We start from the raw sequence: 12500 nt of genomic DNA, 5'->3' as shown, positions 1-12500 counted from the left end.
TTGAAGAACTTTACTGTTATGTGATTTGTTCAGCGTTGCTATTAAGACATACAAATGCAGGACAAAAAAAACAATAATTTGTTTATAATAATAATACGTTTTTGATATCAACAATATATTTTAAATATGTTTGTTGTTTAACATGCAATGCAATGGAGTGTGAATGGAAATAATTTTAAAATGTAATTTATTATTATTATTATTATTATTATTATTATTATTATTATTATTAATGTTTTATTCCAAGTGTGGGACACGAACAAAAGTGGCATTTTAACTAAAAACATGCTTGAGAAATTTAATCAACTAAAATTAGCATGGAGTCCTTCTCTGAAAATGAGTTACAGCATGAATAAAACATTTCCTGTGCATTATGGCTAAAAATGACTTAAAAGAGTACATGTATATATATATACATACACACATACATACACATATCCATCCCTCATTCCTCCTCCTTGTCTCTGCCACTGTAAATAAACAACTCTGGCTTTAACACCTCAACATCTTTGGGCAAACTGAACCATTGTACAGATGTTCAGTGAGCAAAGCCAAACACAAGCTGTGTTTCCAAATAGAAATTTGGATAAAGATACTAAATTGGTGGGACCTGGATGGCCTTTGCCTCCCTTCATCCTGGTGGGGGTTTTTAAATGATGCTTTTAACGAGCTTAATCAAGGGGTAGAGAGCGCCCGAGCAGCTCCTGCCCATGGTGTGGCACCTCGTTTTGATGTTGGCCGACAGCGGTGAAATCGCTTGTCGGATCCAATTTTGCTGTCAGAACGCTCACCTGTAGGAAGCAGGCGCATCTGCTGCACAGAACACGCAGAGATGTGTGTGTGTGTGTGTGTGTGTGTGTGTGTGTGTAGGGGAAGGGGGAAGAGACTTGCAGGAGCAAAATCTTGTGTTGGTCAGAAAAATCTCCAGTTACAGTGGAGTGAGCGTTTTCTCCATCAGCAGATCAGCAGGATTCAGTTCATCACGGCGTGATAAGTTTCTGCCTATGCTGCAGGCTGAGAGCCATGTGGCAGACACGGCGTAGTGGTTGCTGGAATGTAGAGAAGCTTCTGGAACTATTCCACGGCTTGAGGCGGGAAAACTGAGGGCTGCCTTAAGGGTGTTTTTGGGTTCGAGTCTCAGTTACCTGGGTGCTCTGCTGGAGTGTTTTCTGAGAGTTAGTTTATTTGTCAGTCAGTCAGTTTGGCAAATACACATTGATATGCTGAAATATGTTACCTCTGTTTATTTAGAAAAAAAGTAGTAATTTATAAGTAATTTATGGTCTTGGTAATGTGAAACTCCATGGCAAATTATGTGTGTGTGTGTGTGTGTGTGTTTCTTGCTTACTGTAATAGTGTATAAGATTTAATGCTAGATTTGTTAGAATTAGAGTTGTTAAATTGTTTTATTTGTTTTGTTTTTAAACAAAAGTCATTCATTTAAGTAGGGGAAAATGTAATAAGGAAGGATGCATATTGTTAGAGAATTGTTAGGCCAGTCCTGGTAATTTGGTTCCTAAGGACTGATGTTCCAGGGGCCCCATTAGAGAGTACATGAGAAGAGAGAAAACATACTAGAGTAGTGAGTTAGGAACATTTTCACCAAGAGACTGTTTTGGTGTTCGGTGTGAAATAAAAGAAATTAAACCTCACTCATATAACCCGACTGTTGTATCCTCTCCTCCGAAGAAGGGATTCAGACTGCATGTAGCGAACTGAGCGCTAAAATTTAGGGTTACAGTAGCTTTCCTGGACTTTTTTTTTGCCAAATAGGAATCAGCATTCTTACTTCAGAACAGCGATGGCCCATTTTCCTGACCTTTCCCCTCAGTTCATTTACTTAGTCTAATCACGCTGTTGCAGGAGGAAAGAAATCCACTTCTCAGCCTTCATCCCTTTAATAACGAGAGCTATTTATACCAGTAGCCGACTGTCGACGCAAAACAATGCAATGAATGATCACTGCTCACACCAAGAGAGGAGTGGAACGAGGTGGAACGGGGGTGGAACAGCGGAAAACAAATGTCGGCCCCTTTCTGCTGTCAGGAAGTCCTGTAGTACGTGCGTTCCCACTCCCCGCGATATTACTCAACGCTAATTAAGCGCAATCGCTCCAGCCTGTTTGCAGTCTTTTTCTGGCCCCTCCCTTCACCTGCCCCCTCCGACCAAGGAAGGCGGAGCCGAGAGCTTTGGCAGTTTGGAAGTGGAGCGCCTCCCCGTAATGTGCCCACGCCCCCCCGCCACACACACTCCCACCCCAGCCTGGGCCGAACTGGCCTGTGCCAGGCTATTCACGAGGCTTCATCAGCATGCAGGGGGCAGGGAGGCCCGGCTCCAGGGGCTGAATGCCGCCTGGCAGCGGCGTGTCTTTAATCTCACTCTCATTCAGCTGGGCGATAAAGACAGCTCACATCCTCTCTCTCTCTCTCTCTCTCTCTCTCTCTCTCTCTCTCTCTCTCTCTCTCTCTCTCTCTCTCTCTCTCTCTCTCTCTCTCACACACACACACTAACTCTCTCTTCCCCTAGTGCCCTTCCTAATAACTATGCCACTCTCACACTGAAGACGTTATTAGAATAGTCCACACTGAAGTAGCAACAAACCAGGAGAAAGCACAGGGGCCGGATCGGCATGTGGGAGCTGAATGGCGCTGTAGAAAACGGAATAAATGGCAGTGTATAGGCCCTGTGCTCCCAACTCATGGAGCATCAACTCTTTAATGCTGCATTACAAATGAATGCGGCGTTCCGAGCACTCCGCTCTGGAATTCCAAGCAGCGATATGGGCATTAATAAAAAATGGCGCACATTTGCCGCGAGTGACCTATCTAATTACGCTGCCGAAGCGCTCCATAAAGGCGCCACCCGGCGCTCTCTCCGAGTGCCACTTGGGTTTATGACATGCAAAAGGCGTCTGGGATATGGCACAATATAACGGAGTTGCTGCAGTTTGAAAAGGCGGCGGCCGGAGGCTTGTCATCGCTCTCCGCGCCGCGTAACCCCAGGGCTGGCAGTTCATCAAGCACTCGCCTAATCCGTCTCCGTCACTCCGCGGCTGCCTGCAATCAGCTCCGCCGCGTGTCCCCTAATCATCCCAACGACGACTCTGACAGCCGACTGTAATGACAATGATCAACACGCAGTGAGTTATCCCACGCAGTGCCATTGTTCCCATCCACTCCGGCATCGCACCTTGCGAGCTCCTCCCCCCACCCAGTCAAGTGCAGATGGAGCCCAGTACACCCCTCCCCCACCTCACTCGAGTGAAGGAAAACTCAGACCAAGATGAAAGCACAGAATATTTTTGGGGGGTGGGGTTGTCCCTGCTCTGTGGAATATTTCCATCTCGGTGGCAGGAGGCGTGAGCTCTGAGGCGTGGGCATCGTGCCGGGCCCTCGGTCCTCCCTCCTCTCGGAGCTTGAAATCGGACGGGTGCTGCCAAGAACACCAGTCAAATGTCCGGCTCAGTGCCGCCCCCTAGAAGGCGGTGGCACACGGTCCCACCAGCTAGCCTATACTTCACGGCCGCGGCTCAGCCGATGTTCAGTTGGCCATTTGCTCATGAATACTTAGCACCTGCATGAATATGCATGTGGGCGTGAAGCGACAGTACTGATGCGTAGATTTATGACTCTGCATGGGACATAATTACAAAACAAGACAGAGGCTGCTCGGTAGCGATGAAACAGCACGATCAGAAAATTCACAGCATGGGCTGCATTCTGCAGTCTGTTCCACGGTCGGTCATTGCCATGATTAATCCTGTCAGGTCATTTATTTATGTCTGAAAGTAGATGACAGGTACACTTACATGTTTCTCAGATCAGTCATGCTCAGAAAGGCAATTTAAGGCAAATTAAGGGCAGGGATATTGAATGAACAGAGGTTAATTGACACCGTTATGCTTTAAAAATAATTTTTTTGTTTGTTTGTTTTGTTTTGTATTTCCACATTTTTTTGAGGGAACTTTATTGTGTTTACTTAGCTCTACCAAAATGATTTGTGGTCAGATATGTCACAGGGAAAATTGGATGCAAATGAAAAAAGCTGTTTCAGTCACTGTAACCTTGATCACTGACCATAGCAGTAAAACACTTACACAATGTTGATGTAGCCTCGCCACCACTTACATTTGAAAAACACTGTCATGAAGACAGTGGGAATTATTTTTTGCCTGCTGCCTGCTATAGTTACATATTACATATCGTGTATTTAAATACAAAATATATATTTTATATTTCTTAAGTAGTTTATTACAGTAAGATTGACATATTAATTGCATGAATGTATGGTATAAACTCCAAAGTGTTGGTCAAATACTTTGGGTAAAAGGATGGTAAATACAAGGATAGTTAAACTAAATTACACGTAGATGTCTGACGGGTTCAAGTACAAAAGGACATGATAAAATATCCCATAAATATATTAATTATTTGTAGTATAAAAACAGTGGAAAGACCAGCTGTACCCTAAATTCCGTAATGGCCCATGTTTAAACTGGAACGTCAACTGGAAAAACCTCCAAGAACCGGCTGGAGTTACATCAACCTTTTCCAAACTTTCCCAGGTACACGCCTGGTGCTTGTGCGTGGTTCATGACTATTGCACATTGCATAAGATTGACAGTGGAAGTACCTATGAAATTAATGCTCCTTTAACTATTACTGGTGATAAAGTTGCATATCCATTCTATTAAAGCACCATAAAACAATAAAAAAGTAACTGTATATGTTATCAAGACAATGACATAAATCTCGGTGTAAAAGAAAGTCATATTAATTCTTACATGTAAAGTCCTTAATAGTGTTCAAACTGCCAGGTGATTCAAGCATAAATGCCACATAAAAACATAAGTTGAAAATAGATTGACACATCTTTGTAAATCTTTCTACAGTCAAAAACTAGCCAGCTCTTGGAGAGGTTCCCAATTTAAATGCAGCGTTACAGTGAAATATGCTGCAGCATATGTAAACACTGGTGAATTCACCTAGAACTGCCCTGACACACACACACACACACACACACACACACACACACACATACACACACACACACACACACACACACACACATACACACACACACGTGCGCGCACATGGACGCGCACACGGACACACACATACACACACACACACACACACACATACACACACACACACACACACGTGCGCGCACACGGACACACACACACACACACACACACACACATACACACACACGGACACACACACACACACACACACACACACACACACACACACACACATACACACACACACACACACACACACACACACACACACACACACACACACACGTGCGCGCACATGGACGCGCACACGGACACACACATACACACACACACACACACACACACATACACACACACACACACACACGTGCGCGCACACGGACACACACACACACACACACACACACACACATACACACACACGGACACACACACACACACACACACACACACACACACACACACACACACACATACACACACACACACACACACACACACACACACACACACACATACACACACACACACACACACGTGCGCGCACATGGACGCGCACACGGACACACACATACACACACACACACACACACACACATACACACACACACACACACACGGACACACACACACACACACACACACACACATACACACACACGGACACACACACACACACACACACACACACACACACACACACATACATACACACACACACGGACACACACACACACACACACACACACACACACACACACCTATCTAACGTCACACTGCCCTCCAGTCCCTGCATTACGGAATCCTTTGCTCAAAAAGCCGGCTAGGTGACAGTTATCAGGTGGTGTCCTGTAGCTCTTCCTATTCCTGTTCCTGCAGCTCTGTTGTGGGCTGTAGGACTGAGAACGGCCCTCCCTGTGCCTGGGCTCCAAGACAGGGCTTCCGGCTTCTGCTTCACACTGCACTGTAGCACATGCAGCCTGCCCCTATAAAGCCGCCGGAACCTCTTAACGGCCAGCCACAGCCGACACACACACACACACACACACACACACATGGCACACCACCTCAGAAAAAGTGAAAGAATGATTACGACCTAGTGGGTCCAGTGTATATGAGGCAGTCTAGTGGGGACCACGGGAACGTATGTGAGGGAGTAAACCTGGAGGGGTGCCGTGCAGCGTAACACCCCCCCGCTCGGCTAAACCCCCTGTTTATCAGCGCCCACCATTATGTCGGCTGGCTCTCCGGTGCAAACTCATGCCTGTTCACTAATGCGCAAGGCGATGGCCATGCTTTTCTAAGACCACAAAGCGCGGATATACTCAGTTAAGCGAGTGCCGAGCTTCCCTTATGACCACGCATAAATCAAAATCGGCAGCTCGTCGTCTGCGTTAAACGTTTAGGCCGGCATGCTGTTACAAACTTGTCAAGCCTCTGTAAGTGGTGAGCGCTTGTGCAATGGCGCGTTTGGTGTTGCGTAATGAACCCTCTGTGTAGACAGGCCTCCTGACGCACTTTCCAGTCAAGGATACTTTACAAAGCCCACGACGCGCCTTAGCCCTGACCTGTCAATCACAGACGCTGCCTCGGACAGGTTCCTCCTTAAATAAGTGGAGTCCTCTCTGATGATCCACTGCTCAGAAAGAAAATGGACTAATATTTTGTGCCTGTCAAGCTGAAGGTGACATGGCACATTGGTTGTGATTTCAATGCAACTCGTTATGTGGCGTTTTTTCCCCCTTTCGCTCTGCTATTGTTAGTCAAGGCCTGTCATACTCACAGGAAACACACACACAGTGGGCAAATGGGAACCCCCCACCCCGCACTGCGTTAAAGCTCCGGGTTCGTCCTGGCACTCAGCCAATTCTGTTCTCCAGAGATTTAACACTTTTGTTTGTTTTTTCTCACAAAGGACAGCAAACCCTCCACCCCTCACAGACACACACATAATCGAACTCTGAGGCTACGTGCTGTGTCTTCCTATGCTTGGGCACCAGTGTTATGCAGACGCAGGACGGTTTCACCTGCCAGAGGCGCCGTGCTAACGGCCGCCGCCGCCGCCACTCCGTGAAAACGATCAATTATTCATTCCCGCCGCCGCCAAAATGATTATCAGGCAGAGCTATTAGGCCTTGATGGTCAGCCATCATTTCCCTCATGGCCAAAGTTCAATCTTCATATTAAACGCACGTGGCAATGGCAGGGTTTTGTTCCGTGGGCCCTCGTTATGTTTGCTAAACGGCCTGAGGAAATGATCAGGGAGTTCATGAACAGGTTCTGAGCAAAGGCTCAGAGTTCAAATTACACACTTCAGTGTGGAATGAAAACAGCAGTTTTGGGCTCATTAGTATTCAGCGCATGGATTCCTGATGCTGCCCTGCTATGAGAAGAAGAGAGAAAACATGCTTATCAGTATTTCCACAGAAACCAGGGGAATGTCAGCATGCTCTCTCTCTCTCTCTCTCTCTCTCTCTCTCTCTCTCTGTCTCTCTCTCTCCGTCCCTCTCTCTCGCCCTCTCGCTCTCTCTCTCTTCATCTCCCCCTCTCTCCCTCTCTCTCTCTCTCTCTCTGTCTCTCTCTGTCTCTCTCTCTGTCCCTCTCTCTCCCTTTCTCTCTCCATCTCTCCCTCTCTCTCTCCCTCTCTCTCTCTCCCTGTCTTTCCTTCTTTCTCTATATCTCCTTCTGTATCATCTTTTTCATTCCTTTGCCCTCCCTCTCAAACCCCCACCTCTCTCTCTCTTTCACTCTGTCTCCCTCACTCTCTTTCCCTCTCTCACTGTCTCTCTCTCCTTCTCACTCAGTCTTTCTGTCCCTCTCATTCATTCTCTCTCTCTCTCTCTCTCTCTCTCTCTCTTTCGATCACATGCCCCCCATACACGAGTACACACACACACACACACACACACACACACACACTGCTCCTGCTCTCAGTCCTCCACCATATCTAAACCAATCCCACCCATCTGCATGTGTGAGTTGTCCTGTATCCTGCTCCTGTCAGCTCTGTAATTAAAAAGCGCTCTGCTGTTGCACACCCCCTGGACCTCGTCTGACTAGTGTCTTAGTAAACTGTAGGACAGTTTCATTATTTTGAACCCACATCTACAAGTCCTGGTATCATACTATTATCAACGACAGTGTGGTCATTAAGGGTCATCTTCACATAGACTCTGTAAAGGAGAGTCAAGAGTCAGGATGAAAATACCAGTCTCTCTCTCTCTCTCTCTCTCTCTCTCTCTCATTCTCTCGCTCTCTCTCTCTGTCTCTCCCTCACAACACGCATTTCTTCAATTACCTTTTCGAAAGGCTCTATCTCCATGGCAACCTCCCAAAAAGATTTTCCCACTAGACAGCAATAGCAGTATTAGCCATGGCATCCTGCTTTAAAAAAGAACTGGAACTTTCTCTGTGTGTCCCTCGTGACGGTAATCACCCAGTCCGTCCTTATGGCTTCAATTCCCTCCGCTCCAATCCGCCATCGGTCCGAGCCTCCCTGTTAAGATCGCCGGACAGCTAATTTGCTCTTACAACCGGCAGGTCGGCCCACGCCGCTCTTCCGAGGGCGCGTTTATTGGTGCTGATGGCCGAACGGAACTTTGCTACGTGAGCGACCTGCGCGGCGCTGGCTCTGCCAATTACGGCACTCCAGCTCTGGGCGCTTGCTGTGCTTTGGAGCCCACTAGCTCCAGGCCCGTCGATTAGCCCGGCAATTAAAGGCCCACCGCCAAGGCCGGCCCCGCCTGTGCAGCAGCCATTTGGGACACGCCCGCGCACTTCCTGATTCGCACTCGAGCGGCTCGCTGCGTGCGTACGTGCGTGCGTCTGTCAGCAGAGATGAGACAGACGCCAGGGAACGAGCCACAGCTGTTTGTTTTTTGGAAGCCCGTCTGTCTATCTGTGTCTGTCTGTCCTTTGATAGGCTGTCTGTGGGAGCAGGCTTGTGCAGCGGAGACAGGCACTGTGAGGCTCAGTTCTGAGGACGTATGCCGTACACACACAACCCCCCAACACACACACGCGCACACGTGCATTTCTCAGCATGCCTCTGTCCTGTGCATTGGTGGGCCAGGCGCATCTCGTGAGCTGTGGGGAGCGAGACGAAGGCCCCGATATAATTGTGTGCTCAGCATATGACCTCGCCACCTGCCTGCTGCAGTAATGTATGCTCCAGATAAACTCCCGTGACAGGACCTACACGGCAATCTCCTTCCTCTCCCACCTTCTTCATCTCGCGCCCAACCAGACCCAGTCCCGTCGTCTCACTGGTTGTGATATCCTTAGGCTCGCGTGGCCACACAAGGTATAATTTATTGTCTGTTCAGCGGCACAAATTTGCAAGCCTGGCATATTTCATTTGCTCTGTAAATATCATTATTAAAATATGAAGCTTTTTTCTCCTTTTTCCCCTATGCAGTATGGCACAGCTATCTGTCTGGTTCATATTCCAGTTGCGTACATGTTTGTGTTTTCTCCTGCCATGACTATTTCTGTATCATTAAATGTCTGGGGACCAGCGAGTGTGCACATGTGTATGCCTGTGCGTAGACGCGCACACTTTGCTCGGTCGGCGGTGTTCTTTCTGAGGCGAGGAAAAGAGAACCATAAATGCTCATATGGAATACACCCATATGCATGCGAAACACATTCAGTCTTAATGCTCTAGTGATGAAATACTGAAATGGCCATGATGAGCCAGGAGTTCCCATGCCATGATGCACCCTGCAGTGACGGACTCCTGCATGCTAAAAAGAGGTTGACGTTCCACGGCGGTGTCCTTGCCTTTGATGCCCCTGCATTTGGTCTCCTCCGTTTGCCGTTTTTCATACGTCCACACAGATGTGGCTTTTTACTATCCAAACCGTCTCCACACAGGAGTGGCACGAGTGTGGAATCCCAGTCCTCACTTGTCCAATGGGCTCCGACGTCACTGGGATGCCCAGTGTATCTCACAGATCGCAAGTTGCACTCCGCTCCACAGGGTCCCTAAGCAGTGCCCCTGTGCTTCCTACACACTAATCATGTCGTGTGGGCCCAGTGAGCTGCTGTGGATTAAATCCCTTCATTTGGAATACCCTGCAAAGTTATCACGCAGGAGACTCTATGCATGTCACGTTTCTTTGTTTCTCTTGACAACTGAGCAATTAGACAATTGTTTGCTAATGTGACTATAGTGATCTGTGTGTATATATATATATATATATATGTATCTATGTATATATATGAAATATTAGTGCCATTCACACATATAAGTAAACTATGATATATTCAGTCAGTCAGCAAGCAGACTCAACTCACCAGAAGATCTTGACGAGACATGCAATGATTGACGTGTAAACTTTCGTGTCAGTGTCTGGCACAGTGATAAACTTATTCACTACTCCCTACGCACTTTGACATTCCCTTCAAACTGAAAATTTTCTCCCCCTACAGTTTGGACTCTCCCTTAAAATGTCTGAATTCCCTGTGTAGTCCACTTCACAGGGAATTACTAGGGCGACTGGAATGCACCTACAGGTTTGAAAGCTTTCTGCATTGTCTTGCTGTAATTATGTCATCACGTAACCTGAAAGCATGTAAGAGATGTTTTAAAAATGCCCTCATCAACTTTTATCAAACTCTCTCCATTTGCCTGGATTGGCGGATGCACGCTAAGGAGACCCACTCTCTGTCAGCTTCCACTCTGCCTGCTAGAGAGACTCTCGCCATAACTACAAGAGGAAAAGTTAGGAAAGTAACCATTACTGGAACTGACGGTAATCTACAGCCTTCGGAAGAATCACCTGATCAGCATCTGATTAGTGTCCTTACACTGTGCAGCGAGCAGAAGTTAGCCTAGGAAGTCTGGATATGTGAGGAGACCAGGTTCTTGCCTGGAAACCCTTTACAAGATTCTCTTTCTGAAAGACTCTTACTCTGCAAAACTCTCTCTTGGACTAAAACCCTGAAGGATGAATTTCCAGATAATCATCTACTTGGATGTTGGCTTGTCTTCCCTTTCTGCAAGCTAGCAGATACCAGTGAAGTATATTGAAGGATTATTTGAGGAATGGAACTTGAGTTCCCCGAAAAGATACATCATGGATATGAACAAGCATGTGAGACTAAACTGGAATAACTGGAAATAGCTTAACTGAACTCCCAAAGTTTGTAAAGTTAAACATACTCTGTTCTTAGTTGTAACAAATGTTTCCATTCATTTAGACAATCATCTAAACTCAAAGGAACAGCTGTCCTACTTCAAAACAAAATAAAACCAACAAAAAAACCACTATGGAACCTTGTCACTCGCTCACCTGCACCCTACTGGACGGCGAGGGACAACAGGAGGCTGCGAGCCTACAAAGCTACGCTGGACAATAACAAGAAGCAAACACAAATAGTCCTGCAGGATGTTCCAAAATGGCTGCTCACTGCATGACGTTGCGCGTTTGTTTCGTGACTTAAAATCAAGGCGTCCTCGGCTCAGCAATGTCCCGGCACGAGGAACCCGAGTCGAACGCTTCTCGGTGGCCTCTGCCGTTGACATGGTCATAAATGCTGACATAACACACATGTACCTGTGAAGGACATGTAGCTGTTATTTTAAAGGCAGTAGTAAAGTGTGTGAGGTTAAGAATGAGCTAGGCAGAGCAGCGCTATTAATTGGGCATGGTGCCAAAGAAATCTAACCTTAATTTCCAACTGAATGGGGTAAGCGGACACCTATGAGAGAGCGGCATTGTTCTCCAAGTCAACGAAGGAATGTTAGTAAAAGGTAAAACTAATTGCCTTATTTTCATGTAGGACCTCCTGCTCATCTTTGACAGCTACACCCATTTAGGAAATGGAATCATGTAACAAGCTTGGCATATTTTGAAGAACAATTCTGCTGTTAATGTTAAGGTCCTATATGTTTAAACTAAAAGCAGGTGTACTTATGCTTTCAAAGTTTGTCTGAAGTTGGTCAGACTAAAAATCAGATTTTACAAGAAAAAAAAAATATATATATATATATGGACTCTATTTCTGGGATTTTTACATATAGATATAATATAGATATAAGCACATTTTACTGATCGTGACTGCAGATTGCACATGATTTTAACAAATACAAATTGTACTTCCTTGAGGGATGTTGATTGTGACATATAGTTATAATCTCTAAATTTATCTTAAAGATGAAATAACCATCACCTTTCCTCCTGGCTATATGCCAGTGGCAGAGATGCGTCAGCTCCTAATATGAACTAGCACGCACTGTGTATTACATGCCTTGTTTATACAAGCGAATAAATTTAACCATGTGGTAATTTCTTTTGTAATTATTGTAAAACACTCTGAAGGTAATAGAGTTTGCTCCAGGTCCCCTGGTGCTTCTGTCAGAATGCTGCAGGCGACTGCATAGACTGCCATCGAGCCACGTCTCTCAGAGGGCAAAGGGACACGCCGAGCAGCTCTGTGGCCATTTCAGAACCAACATGCTCTTCCA

General features: G+C 46.3%; 1 protein-coding gene across 3 annotated transcripts in view; it reads right to left on the bottom strand.

Annotated features, from left to right (window-relative positions):
* Positions 1-12500, bottom strand: part of tafa5 (TAFA chemokine like family member 5) — a 74009-nt gene that overhangs the window by 32892 nt on the left and 28617 nt on the right. The window lies entirely within an intron of this gene.

Source organism: Electrophorus electricus, chromosome 7, assembly GCF_013358815.1.
Source record: "Electrophorus electricus isolate fEleEle1 chromosome 7, fEleEle1.pri, whole genome shotgun sequence".
In the NCBI taxonomy this organism is placed as follows: Eukaryota; Metazoa; Chordata; class Actinopteri; order Gymnotiformes; family Gymnotidae; genus Electrophorus; species Electrophorus electricus.
The sequence above is the reverse complement of the archived record's forward strand: the minus strand, read 5'-3'. Positions and strand labels throughout refer to the sequence as shown.